This window comes from Bubalus kerabau, chromosome 17 (assembly GCF_029407905.1).
Source record: "Bubalus kerabau isolate K-KA32 ecotype Philippines breed swamp buffalo chromosome 17, PCC_UOA_SB_1v2, whole genome shotgun sequence".
In the NCBI taxonomy this organism is placed as follows: domain Eukaryota; kingdom Metazoa; phylum Chordata; class Mammalia; order Artiodactyla; family Bovidae; genus Bubalus; species Bubalus kerabau.
Genome location: NC_073640.1, coordinates 50,694,452 through 50,706,960, shown reverse-complemented (window position 1 = coordinate 50,706,960; position 12,509 = coordinate 50,694,452). Strand labels below are relative to the sequence as shown.

Below are 12,509 nucleotides of genomic sequence, written 5' to 3'. Positions count from 1 at the left end.
AGAGATTGAAAGCAATATTGCTTTATTAAGAGATGCTGTCTCAGGGCTGCAGGTGCTCAATCCAGTTTAATGGTACCTTCTTAATTTTGGAACTTGTGGGATTCAAAATAACAAAATTGATTCTCTACTCCTAACTGAAGCCACTTTAGAGTGGTCTTCAATAGCAGTCTGAACAAAAAAATGAGACCATTGCCCCATCCATGGAAAGACACTGGGTCTCCTTCAAAGACTTTAAAGTATTTTCCCCACCCAAGCCTGTCACTTTAAAACTACTCATATTTACTACATTCCAGCTACTATCTTAGGTGTTAGGATATATTAATGAGAATTCTAGCAGAAGGAGATGGAATAATAAATTGTAGAGTATGTTAGAACATAAATGGTATGGGGGGGATCTTTCAAAAGGAGTTGGGAGGAATATGATAATATTTGTTGCTATATGAAATAGAATGACCAGAGTAGACCATGGAGAAGGAAAGATCTGAATCAAGATTTGAAGGTGTGAGGGAGTAACTCTGGTTATCTAAGGAAAGAGCATACTAGACAGAAAAAGTCAGAGCAAAGGCCTCACAGTGGAACTCTGCTGGTGTATTTGAGGAATATGGGGGAAGCTATAGTAGAGGTCTGTGTAAAGGGGTGATTGATAGAGGAGGTCAGGTAACAGGGCCGTATCTTGTAAGTCATCGTAAGCATTTTGGATTTTATTCTGAGGGAAATGGACAGTCCTTGGAGAGTTTTGAATGGAGGACATAATTTGTCATGTTGCTTTTGTGTTTAAAAAAAAAAAAAACAAAACTTGGTACAAGACTATGGTATTAATTCAGATAAATGATGGTGGCTCAGACCAGGGTGATAACAATGGTGAGAAGTGATTGGATTATAGATACATGTTAAATATGATGGAGCAGGCAAAATCTGTGTAGGGAAAGGATGTCAGTTGTGAGAGGAAGAGAAAAACCCAAGGTGACATTACCTCAAAGGTTTTGGTTCCAAGCAACTGGCAAGATATGTTCCCATCTGTTGAGATGCAGAAAGCTACAGTTCCATCAGTTTTATTGAGTAACCACTTGGATATTCTAGCTTGTACTAGTCTAGAGGTTATATTAATTTAGTAGTCATTGCCTATGTATATTTAAATTAAGGAGGCAGGCTAAGATTATTAAGGACCTACATGTAAATGGAAGAATAGCAAAGACTGATCCACAGTGTGTTCCAACATTAAAGAGTTCATGGGTAAAAGCACAGACCAATAAAAGATGCTAAGGAAGACCAGTGAGATGGAAGGAAAACCGAGACTGACATTACAGAAGCCAAATGAAAGTGAGTCAAAGAAAGGATAATCAAACATACAGTTAACTTTGGCAAGTTACATAATTGTGTAAGGCTTGAGAATTGACTATTGGATTTAGATGTTACTGTTGACCTTGAAAAGAGCAGGGTTATTTCTGATGTCTCTGTTTTGGAGTGAAATGAAAGCCTGATAAGAGAATAGAAATTGGAGACAGTATAGAGATAACTGTTTGGAGGTGTTGTTCTGCAAAAGAAAACAAATAATAATTAGTTAATAATTAGTGTAGCAGTAGGAATGGGAGTGTTTTGTTTTCAGGATGGGAAAGTAATAGCAATTTTGTATGCTGATTGGAATAATCCAGTAAGGGACAAGGATGGATGATTTAAGACAAAGAAGAAAGACTTACTGGAGCAAAGACCTTGTGTAGGTGAGAGGGAATAAAATTAGAGGATGGGAGGATTAATTTAGGTGATACCATGGGAGACTTATTCCTGGCAATAAAATGGCAGAATATAGAGTGCAGATACTGCGAAGTGAGTAATGATGTAGAAGGCTTCAGAAGTGTTCTTCTGCTCCCTTCAGTGCATTCATGAAGTTGTAAGCAAGGTTAGCTGGAAGTATGAGAGATAAGTTTGGGATTTAAAAGAAGAGAGATATGAAATAGTCACTAAAATGAGATACTTAATGTACTGTATAATTAGGTATATTAAAAGACAAACGGGCTAGTAAAAAGAATCATAAAGCTTAAAACTATGTTAACACAAGACCTTTGGAATTGCCATTCAGTTCAGTTCAGTCGCTCAGTCGTGTCCGACTCTTTTTGACCCCATGAATCGCAGTACGCCAGGCCTCCCTGTCCATCACAAACTCCCGGAGTTCATGTCCATCGAGTCGGTGATGCCATCCAGCCATCTCATCCTCTGTCGTCCCCTTTTCCTCCTGCCCCCAATCCCTCCCAGCATCAGAGTCTTTTCCAATGAGTCAACTCTTCGCATGAGGTGGTAATTGCCATTAAACAGTAGTTTGAAAATAGTTTGAAAGGTTCCTGTTTTTGAGGAAATTGTTCTGCTAATTAAACCCAGTTGTAGCCTGCCACAGTCTGACTCAAACCCCTCAAACAGTCCTCATACTATGATACAAACCCATCAGGAAATTATCCATTTATGTAAATTCTCCATAGGAAACTATGTAAGAAAAAAAATTTACATCTATACCTCATGTGGTCTTTGTTCATTTGCTTTTCAAAATAAATAAACTATTACATATTTTTTTTTAATGTGCTTTGCTTTTTCACTTATTTTGGCAGTTCAAATTTTCTGTTGCTGCATTAACAACTGCCCCAAACTTGGCTTAAAAAACAACAATCATTTGTTTAACTCACACATCTACAAAAATTTGTCAAGACTTGGCAGTGATATCTCAAGTGGAATAACTTGAAAGCTGGGAGTCATCTGATGGCTAAAGGCTAGAATCACCAAAAGACTCACTCACGTGCCTGGCATTTGATTCTGGTTGTCCACTGAACCGCAGAATAGTTGGCCACAGTACCTTCATGTGATGTCTCTATGTGGCCGCCTAACCTGTGACTTGAGTTCCAAGAGTGTATCCCAAAGAAGGTGGAAGTGCATACAATTATTATTATCTAGCCTCAGAAATCACATAACATCATTGTATCATACTCCTTTGGTTGAGGCAGTTTTAACTCAATGAAGTATCATAAAGTAAAAAGAGCTTGTAGGATAAGATATATTGTGCTATATTTGGAAAATACAGTATGCCACAAAGATGCTTCCATACGTAACTTTGGAAGTCACATAATCTCACTTCTGCCATTCTCCATTGCTTTAAGCAGTTTTTTTTTTTTTTTTTTTAATTTCTTAAAAAAAAATGGCTGCACCAGGTCTTAGTTGTGGCACAGGAGATCTTTAGTTGCGGTATGTGGGATCTAGTTCCCTGACCAGGGATCAAACCCAGGCCCCCTGCACTGGGAGCTTGGAGTCTTACCCAATGAACCACTAAGGGAAGTCCCTCAAAAAAATTTCTGAAGCACTCATTTTTATTATTTAAATATAATTGATATAATTTTATTAAATTTCAGGTATATTACATAATGATTTTGTATTTGCTAAATGATCACCATGATAAATCTAGTAACATCTGTCCCCATACAATGTTACTACAGTATTATTGACAGTATTCCTTATGATGTGTATTGTATTCCCATGGCTTATTTATTTTATAACTGGCGATTTGTATCTCTTTATCCCCTTCACCTATTCCCTGCCCCAAAATACCCATTCTTCCCTTTGGCAGCCACCCATTTGTTTTCTATGAGTGTTTTCATTTTGTTTGTTTTTTAGACTCTACATATAAGTGAAATCATATAGTATTTGCCTTTATTTTACTTAGCATAATACCCTCTAGATGCATACGTTATTAAAATGCAAAATTTCATTTTTATGAAATGAGTAATTCCATTGAGTATATATACTGAGTTGAATATATATATATATATATACACACACACACACACACACATACACACACATACATACCACATATTCTTTATCCATTCACCTATTACTAGACACTTAGGTTGCTTCCACATCTTGGCTTGTAAATAATGCTGCAGTGAACATTGGGGAGCATATATTTTTTTTAATTAGTGGTTTTTTCTTTGGGTAAATACCCAGAAGTGAAATTTCTGGGTCATATGGCAGTTCTATTTTTAATTTTTGGAGGACCTCCCATAATATTTTCCATAGTAGATTCATCAGTTTACAATCCCATCAACAATGTGCAAGTGTCCCCTTTCCTCCACATTTTTGCTGAAACTTGCCATTTGCTACCTTTTTGATGACAGCTATTCTGGCAGGTGTGAGGTGGTATCTCCTTGCAGTATTAATTTGCATTTCCCTTATTAGTGATGTTGAGCATCTTTTCATATGTTTCCTGGCCATCTGTATGTCTTCTTTGGAAAAATGTCTCTTTGGGTCCTCTGTCCATTTTTTAATTAGGTTGATTTTTTTTTTTTTTTTTGATGTTGAGTTGTATGGGTTCCCTGTATATTTTGGATTTTTACCCCTTATTGGAGATATCATTTGCAAATATTTTCTTGCATCAGTAGTCTGCCTTTTTGTTGATAGTTTTTACTTTCACTGTGCAAAAGCTTTTGAGTTGAATGTAGTAGCATTTGTTTTATTTTGCCCTTTGTTTCCCTTGCATGAGGAGACAGATCAGAAAAAGTATTGCTAAGACCAGTGTGAGAGATTGTACCAGGCAGATACATCTTAATGGGATGGTGTCATGTTTTAAGAAAGCATATAAGATGGGATATATTTTAGTAGCATTCTTGGAAAATATATTTTGTCCAGGAGATTCAGATATGAAGAGTTTCTTTGTGTTTATGGTGGTATATTATTATTATAGCTGTATATTATTATTTTGTTGGTGCACTTTGGCAGAATTCCAAAATTCTCATTTTCTTCCTGGGAACCTGGCTACCAAGCCCTGTACCAAATTTTCCATTCTCCCCTACCAGTTATGGTCCTGTGACTAAGTGAAATGTCATCAGAAGTGATACACAGTTCCCCTCTCATTTGCTCAGAGAGTAATTTCCATGGGTATAGAAATAAATCCAAATGCATCATTAATTCCAGTTAAGATAAATATTTAATGTGGCTCTTAAAGGATACATTTTACTTCTGGTTCTGGACCAAGATGGAGTATAAAGAATTGTTAAACTATGGTAGAAAAGTAACTATAAGATATAAAAACACTTGTTTTAGTTGCTAAGTTGTGTCCAACTCTTTTGCAACCCCATGGACTGTAGCCCACCAGGCTTCTCTGTCCATGAGATTTCCCAGGCAAGAATACTAGAGTTCGTTGCCATTTCCTTCTCCAGGGTATCTTCCCGACCCAGGAATTGAACCCACGTCTCTAGCATCTCTTGTATTACCAAACAGATTCTTTACCACTGAGGCAAGGGAAGCCCAAAAGAACTCTGAAGAATACCTAGAGGCTGAGGGAGAATATCAAAGGAAAGATAAATTTTGAAGGCAAGTCCCATCTTTTAACTCTGGGGCTCAGTTCAAATTTCACAGAAGGTGTGGTTTCAGCCCCACTGGATGGTGGAGAATTTTGGTGGGTTTCCAGGGCCAGAGCTGATCTATAGTCACTGAGCAAGCAGGAGACAAACCTTTGGGACCCAATTGAATTGCAGCTGGTAGAGTTGAGGTGTGGGTACACGGTTTAGAAAAGAGTGTCTGCATTGAAAGGGACATGGAAAATTGCCAGGGCATAAATGACTGACAGCTCATGTGTGGGCACCTAAAGCTGCTGTAGCCCAAGGACTACAGTTCACATTATGTACATCAGGAAGGAAGTTTGTTGGCTTTGTTTGGGCTGTAGAGTTGCCAATCAGAATGGAATGAAACTATTAGAAATAACAGTAGCGGTAGGAAAGAGGGAAATCCTCAAAAAAATGTGGAAATTGAACGTACTCTTAACCAATATATCAGATAAGAAATCACAAGGGAAATTAGAAAATATCTTGAGACAAATTGAAATAAAAACACAAGACACAAAGATATGGGATGCATCCAAATCAGAGGGGAATTTATAGCTATAACATTTACATTAAAAAAAGAGCTCAAACCAATAACCTGACTTTACAACATATGAAACTAAAAAAAGAACAAGCTAAACCCAAAGCTATCAGAATAGAAATACTAAAGATTAGAGCAGATATAAACCGACAAATAGATTCATGGGATTAGATTTGATAAGACAGAGTGCCTGAAGAACTATGGACAGAGGTTCATGACATTGTACAGGAGGCAGTGATCAAGACCAGTCCCAAGAAAAAGAAATGCAAAAAGGCAAAATGGTTGTCTGACGAGGCCTTACAAATAGCTGAGAAAAGAAGAGAAGCTACAGGCAAAGGAGAAAAGGAAAGATACCCATCTGAATGCAGAGTTCCAAAGACTAGCAAGAAGAGATAAGAAAGCCTTCTTAAATGATCAATGCAGAGAAATAGAGAAATACAATAGAATGGGAAAGGCTAGAGATCTCTTCAAGAAAATTAGAGATAACCAAGGGAGCATTTCATGCAAAGATGAGTACAATAAAGGACAGAAATGGTATGGACCTAACAGAAGCAGAAGATATTAAGAAGAGGTGGCAAGAATATATAGAAGAACTGTACAAAAAAGGTCTTAATGACCCAGATAACCACGATGGTGTGGTGACTCACCTAGAGCCAGACATCCTGGAGTGTGAAGTCAAGTGGGCCTTAGGAAGCATTATAATGAACAAAGCTAGTGGAGGTGATAGAATTAAAATCCTAAAAGATGATGCTTTTAAAGTGCTGCACGCCATATGCTAGCAAATTTGGAAAACTCAGCAGTGGCCACAGGACTGGAAAAGGTCAGTTTTCATTCCAGTCCCAAAGAAAGGCAATGCCAAAGAATGTTCAAACTACCACACAATTGTATTCATTTCACATGCTAGCAAAGTAATGCTCAAAATTCTCCAAGCCAGGCTTCAATAGTATGTGAACCATGAATTTCCAGATGTTCAAGCTGGATTTAGAAAAGGCAGAGGAACCAGGGATCAAATTGCCAACATCTGTTGGATCATAGAAAAAGCAAGAGAGTTCCAGAAAACATCTGCTTTGTTGACTATGCCAAAGCCTTTGACTGTGTGAATCATAACAAACTGGAAAATTCTTCCAACGATGGGAATACCAGACCACCTGACCTGCCTCCTGAGAAATCTGTATGCAGGTCAAGAAGCCACAGGTAGAACTGGACATGGAACAATGGACTGGTTCCAAATTGGGAAAGGAGTACATCAAGGCTGTATATTGTCACCCTGCTTATTTAACTTATATGCAGAGTACATCATGCAAAATGCCTGGCTGGATGAAGCAGGAGCTAGAATCAAGATTGCTGGGAGAAATAATCATAACCTCAGATATGCAGATGACACCACCCTTATGGCAGAAAGCGAAGAGGAATGAAAGAGCCTCTTGATGAAAGTGAAAGAGTGAAAAAGCTGGCTTAAAACTCAACTTTCAGAAAACTAAGATCATGGCATCCAGTCCCATCACTTCATGGCAAATAGATGGAGAAACAGTGGTAGACTATATTTTTGGGGGCTCCAAAATCACTGCAGATGGTGACTGCAGCCATGAAATTAAAAGATGCATGCTCCTTGGAAGAAAAGTTATGACCAACCTAGATAGCATATTAAAAAGTAGAGACAGTACTTTGCTGACAGAGGTCCGTCTAATCAAAGCTATGGTTTTTCCAGTAGTCATGTATGGATGTGAGAGTTGGACCATAAAGAAAGCTGAGGACCAAAGCATGGATGCTTTTGAACTGTGGTGTTGGAAAAGACTGTTGAGAGTCCCTTGGACTGCAAGAAGATCAAACCAGTCAATCCTCAAGGAAATCAGTCCTGAATATTCATTGGAAGAACTGATCCTGAAGCTGAAGCTCCAATACTTTGGCTACCTGATGCAAAGGACTGACTCATTGGAAAACACCCTGATGCTGGGAAAGATTGAAGGCAGAGGAGAAGGGGATGGCAGAGGATAAGATGGTTGCATGGCATCACCGACTCGATGCACATGAGTTTGAGCGAGCTCCAGGAGTCGGTGATGGACAGGGAAGCCTGGTGTGTTGCAGTCCATGGGGTTGCAAAGAGTCGGACATGACTGGGTGACTGAACTGAAACTGAGAATTCTATATAAAAATAATAATAAACCCAGAAGCTGGTTTTTTGAAAATAACTGCAAAATCAGCAAATCTTTCTCTATGACTATATATATAGACAGAGATAGAAGACTTAAATCACTAAAATCAGAAGTGAAAGAAATACTATAAACAGTTGTAGACGAACATACTGATAATCTTGATTGTTGGGAAGCCCAGTACAAAATAGCTGGTTGGAGGAAGTCCTTGGAAAAATGGCGAAGGGCCAGAAATACCCAGGCTTGGTGTGCTCGGGCAGAAAAACATCTCTTGCCTTTGGTTATGCCTGGCGCCAAGATTTAACAATAAATATTAAGGATGTTGCTTGAGAAAACGGGTTATGGGATAAGCACATGGGTCACTTAGAGCACGCTGTCCTTGAAATATTTTTACTGATTAGGTGTTAACCCCGTACACGCTCTGCTGGCTGTATACTCTAAGATCTTTGTTCCTGCTTCTATAAAAAGGCTTGACTGCAGAAATAAATTTGTCAGTCCTTGCAAGAGACTGTCTGAGTGTCCTTCTTTCAGGTTCGTCGCTTCCAAGTCCCAGGGGAAAAATCCCCAACATTGATGAAATAGGCAATCTTCTAGAAACACATGAACTACAAAAAACAGTTCAAGAAGAAATAAATATTGATGCTGGGAAAGATCGAGGCAGGAGAAGGGAGGCCTTCTCCTGAGGGCTCCCTTCAAAGGATAAGATGGTTGGATGGCATTGTTGACTCAATGGACATGACTTTGAGTGAACTCCAGGAGATAGTGAAGAACCTGGTGTGCTGCAATCCATAGGGTCACAAAAAGTCGGACATGACTGAGCAACTGAAAAACAAAAACAAATAGGTCTGTAACAACAACAAAAAAGGCAATTAAATCAGTAATCACAAACCTCCCAACAAAGAAAAGCTCAGGACAAGATGGCTTAACTGGTGAATTTTAGAATAACACCAATACTTCTTAAACTCTTCCCACAAACTGAATTAAATAGAAAACTAACAAACTCATCCTAAGAGGTCAACATTACCTTGATTTCAAAGCCAAAACAAAACAACAAAAAAACAAAACCAAAAAATCTACTGGGGAAAAAAAAAAAACCTGAAAGCCAGTAACCCTAATGAATAGGATGCACATAGCCTCAAAACAGTACTGGCAATAATAATATGCTAGTGAATTCATCCAGCTACTGAAAGGATTAACATTGTTCAGTTCAGTCACTCAGTCCTGTCCGACTCTTTGCGACCCCATGAATCGCAGCACGCCAGGCCTCCCTGTCCATCACCAACTCTCGGAGTTCACCCAGACTCATGTCCATCGAATCAGTGATGCCATCTCATCCTCTGTCATCCCCTTCTCCTCCTGCCCCCAATCCCTCCCAGCATCAGAGTCTTTTCCAATGAGTCAACTCTTCGCATGAGGTGGCCAAAGTACTGGAGTTTCAGCTTTAGCATCATTCCTTCCAAAGAAATCCCAGGGCTGATCTTCAGAATGGACTGGTTGGATCTCCTTGAAGTCCAAGGGACTCTCAAGAGTCTTCTCCAACACCACAGTTCAAAAGCATCAATTCTTCGGCGCTCAGCCTTCTTCACAGTCCAATTCTCACATCCATACATGACCACAGGAAAAACCATAGCCTTGACTAGACGGACCTTTGTTGGCAAAGTAATGAGTCTGCTTTTCAATATGCTATCTAGGTTGGTAATAACTTTCTTCCAAGGAGTAAGCGTCTTTTAATTTCATGGCTGCAGTCACCATCTGCGGTGATTTTGGAGCCCAAAAAAATAAAGTCTGATACTATTTCCACTGTTTCCCCATCTATTTCCCATGAAGTGATGGGACCGGATGCCATGATCTTCGTTTTCTGAATGTTGAGCTTTAAGACAACTTTTTCACTCTCCACTTTCACTTTCATCAAGAGGCTTTTTAGTTCCTCTTCACTTTCTGCCATAAGGGTGGTGTCATCTGCATATCTGAGGTTATTGATATTTCTCCTGGCAATCTTGATTCCAGCTTGTGTTTCTTCCAGTCCAGCATTTCTCATGATGTACTCTGCATATAAGTTAAATAAGCAGGGTGACAATATACAGCCTTGTCGTACTCCTTTTCCTATTTGGAACCAGTCTGTTGTTCCATGTCCAGTTCTAACTGTTGCTTCCTGACCTGCATACAAATTTCTCAAGAGGCAGATCAGGTGGTCTGGTATTCCCATCTCTTGAAGAATTTTTCACAGTTTATTGTGATCCACACAGTCAAAGGCTTTGGCATAGTCAATACAGCAGAAATAGACGTTTTTCTGGAACTCTCTTGCTTTTTCCATGATCCAGCGGATGTTGGCAATTTGATCTCTGGTTCCTCTGCCTTTTCTAAAACCAGCTTGAACATCAGGAAGTTCACAGTTCACATATTGCTGAAGCCTGGCTTGGACAATTTTGAGCATTACTCTACTAGCATGTGATATGAGTGCAATTGTGCGATAGTTTGAGCATTCTTTGGCATTGCCTTTCTTTGGGATTGGAATGAAAACTGACCTTTTCCAGTCCTGTGGCCACTGCTGAGTTCTCCAAATTTGCTGGCATATTGAGTGCAGCACTTTCACAGCATCATCTTTCAGGATTTGAAATAGCTCAACTGGAATTCCATCACCTCCACTAGCTTTGTTCGTAGTGATGCTTTCTAAGGCCCACTTGACTTCACGTTCCAGGATGTCTGGCTCTAGGTCAGTGATCACACCATTGTGATTATCTGGGTCATGAAGATCTTTTTTATACAGTTCTTCTGTGTATTCTTGCCATCTCTTCTTAATATCTTCTGCTTCTGTTAGGTCCATACCATTTCTGTCCTTTATCGAGCCCATCTTTGCATGAAATGTTCCCTTGGTATCTCTAATTTTTTAACATTAACATTGTGGCCAAGTGGAATTTATCCAGGTCCTGTGAGGGTGTTTCAACATAGGAAACCAATGTAATGTGCTACATTTATAAAATAAAGAGGAAAAATCTAAATAATCGTATCAACAGGTGCAGAAATATGTCTAAATTAAAACTATAAAACTCTTAGGACAAAATATAGGTGTAAATCTTTGTGACCTTGGATTAATGGTTTCTTAGATATGATTCCAAAGGAAAGAAATAGACAAATTGGAATTTATCAAAATTAAAAACTGTTTTGCTTCAAAGGGCACTGCCAAGAAAGTAAAGAGAGAACCTACAAAAATGGGATAATGTTTATAAATAACATATCTGATAAGTGACTTGTCTGAGTCCTTTTGCTGTAAGGAATACCATAGCTGAATGGCTTATCCACAACAGAAATGTGTCACAGTTCTTGAGGCTGGAAAATTCAAGATGAAGGTGCTGGGAGATTCCATGTCTGGTGAGGGTCTACTTTGTTTCATAGGTGGATATCTTTTCACTGTGTGCTAACATGGCAGAAGGAGCAAGTGAGCTCTTTGGGCTCTTTGATAAGGGCATTACTCCCATTTGTGAGGGCTCTGCTTTTATGACATAATTGTCCTCTGAATGCCCCGCCTGCAGATACCTTTACATTTGTCAGTAGGGTTTGACATGTGGATTTTTATTTGTGGGGGTGGGGGGGACACAAACATTCAGACCATAGCAGAACTTGTATGTAGAGTACATGAAACACTGATAGTTCAACAATAAAAAGAACCCCATTGTTAGGGACTGAGTATGCATATGTTGAAATCCTAACCCACAACTGGAAGGTGCAGCCTTTGGGAGGTAATCATTTCATAGTGTATAAATATACCAAGTGGGCTTCTCTGGTGGCTCAGAGGGTAAAGCGTCTGCCTGCAATGCGGGAGACCTAGGTTCGATTCCTGGGTCAGGAAGATCCCCTGGAGAAGGAAATAGCAACCCACTCCAGTACCCTTGCCTGGAAAATCCCATGGACGGAGAAGCCTGGTAGGCTACAGTCCATGGGGTCGTAAAGAGTTCAACATGACTGAGTGACTTTAGTTTCTTTTCTTTTTCTTTCTAAATATACCAAAACATTACATTGTACATTTTAAATATGTATAATTTTTTCAGTCATACCTCAGTAAAGCTGGGGGAAAAAAGAATGATGGGGAAAAAATTGTGTAGTAAGTAGGCTATAAAAACTCTCAGCATAAAAATACAGTCATGCTCAAAACACTGATCCCTAGAGGAAAAGTCACCAGATTAACAGTGATTGCATTTGGAAGTCGATTGTATACAAACTTCTTTCTGAAGAAAATGGTGACTATGGGTTGAATGAATGGTGAATATGGCATGTCTGAGGTACAGTGAAGAAATAACTGACAAAAGCAAACATTAAATGTTTTTTTATTATGAAATAGTTTAAATATACAGAAAGATACAGAGAATAAAACCCCACAACCAGCTTTATTATTTTAGAAGAATTGGTATTTTTTCAACAAATGATTTCTCATTTTTCTCCCTTTCCAGAGGTCATCACAATTTG

The 12,509-nt window shown here is 38.9% G+C and overlaps 1 protein-coding gene across 2 annotated transcripts in view; it reads left to right on the top strand.

Moving 5' to 3' along the window:
- LOC129631957 (zinc finger protein 569) overlaps positions 1-12,509 on the top strand; it is a 159,090-nt gene that overhangs the window by 88,437 nt on the left and 58,144 nt on the right. The window lies entirely within an intron of this gene.